The sequence below is a fragment of the Emydura macquarii genome, unplaced genomic scaffold, assembly GCF_026122565.2.
Source record: "Emydura macquarii macquarii isolate MOO-44397 ecotype Brisbane River unplaced genomic scaffold, CSIRO-AGI_Emac_v2 contig_934, whole genome shotgun sequence".
Classification (NCBI taxonomy): Eukaryota; Metazoa; Chordata; order Testudines; family Chelidae; genus Emydura; species Emydura macquarii.
Genome location: NW_027131071.1, coordinates 21,829 through 23,366, shown reverse-complemented (window position 1 = coordinate 23,366; position 1,538 = coordinate 21,829). Strand labels below are relative to the sequence as shown.

At 44.6% G+C, this 1,538-nt stretch overlaps 1 pseudogene; it reads left to right on the top strand.

Moving 5' to 3' along the window:
- Positions 1–216: 216 nt before the first annotated feature.
- Positions 217–1,151, top strand: LOC137149989 (olfactory receptor 51G2-like; annotated as a pseudogene).
- The last annotated feature ends 387 nt before the right edge of the window (positions 1,152–1,538 follow it).

Here is a 1,538-nt window from a genome sequence, read left to right as displayed (position 1 = left end):
GTGGCAAATGGCAGGTGCTTCAGATGGAATGAATAGAACAGATAATCATTAAGTATAAATTCAAGACTATGTTTGTGCTGATCTTGCTTGAGCTCCTTGAAGTCTTTAGACTTGCATTGAGATCTGAATGATGTCTCATTCAATATCATCTAGTCTCCTCTTATTTTTCCTTTCAGAAAGTAACTTTCAAAAGTCCTCAGACCTTCCCAGTGCATCATGTCAGCTGTCAATGACTCCAAATTCCAACCTGCAGTGTTCCTTCTCACCGGAATACCAGGGCATGAAGACATCCATGTCTGGATTTCTATCCCCTTCTTTTTAATGTATGTTATTTCCATATTAGGAAATTCAGTCATTCTGTTCATTATAAAAACAGAGCCGACCCTCCATGAGCCCATGTACATTTTCCTTTCCATGTTGGCCATCACAGACCTTGGTTTATTAATATCCACCATGCCGACGACACTGGGCATATTCTGGTTTAACTCTAGGGAGATCAGCCATGATGCCTGTTTTGCCCAGCTCTTCTTCATTCACTCGCTTACGTACACTGAATCCTCCGTGCTCTTGTCGATGGCCTTTGACCGCTTTGTTGCGATCTGTAACCCACTGAGATATGCTTCCATCTTAACTCCCCCAAGAATATCCAAGATGGGACTGGTGTCTCTGTTTAGAGGAGTGGCCTTAGTATTCCCACTCCCCATTCTCCTGAAACAATACCAGTACTGTCAGACCAATATCCTCCTCATTCCTACTGCCTGAATCAGAAGGTCATGACGATGGCTTGTTCAGATTTCAGAGTCAACATCATATATGGGTTCTTTATAACAGTCTCTTCAGTGGGTTTGGACTTGCTGCTCATCCTCTTATCCTATGTGATGATCCTCAAAAAAGTGCTGAGCATCACTTCCCATGTGGCACGCCTCAAGGCCCTGAACACCTGCGTCTCCCACTTGTGCATCGTCCTGCTCTTCTACATGCCAGGGATTGGCTTGTCTGTGATATACAGATTTGTGAAGAACTCTTCTTCCTTGGTTCAGAATGTCATGAGCAATGTATCTTTGCTGGTGCCACCCCTGATGAACCCAATCATGTACGGCGTGAAAACCAAACACATTCGTGCAAGGATAATCAGGGTGTTCAACAAGTGAAGGTTCAGTTCATCACCCAGCTCCAGAGAATCAAAAGAGAATCCAGCCAAACCCGTGTAACTGGCTCATTGCTATCCCGACTCTCCAAAGCACAGTGGGAGCCCTGGGACAGTAGAGAATCCAACTGGTACAGCTCACATGTTGGTCCTGTGGTTTGGACACTACTCTGCAACTCAATGTCCAAGGTCACACAGGGTGTCTATGCCAGAGCTCGGAATTAAATGTGAGTTTTCTTATTCCTGGTGCCCTGCCTTACCCAAAAGACCGTCTTTCTTTTTTCCAGACACAGGATGGTAGCAGAAGGTAACAACATCTAAATGAAAGAGATCAAAACTCTTCTCCTTTTTGTGCTCCTGTTGCACACAGCTGTATGTGTTCCTGTCAGAT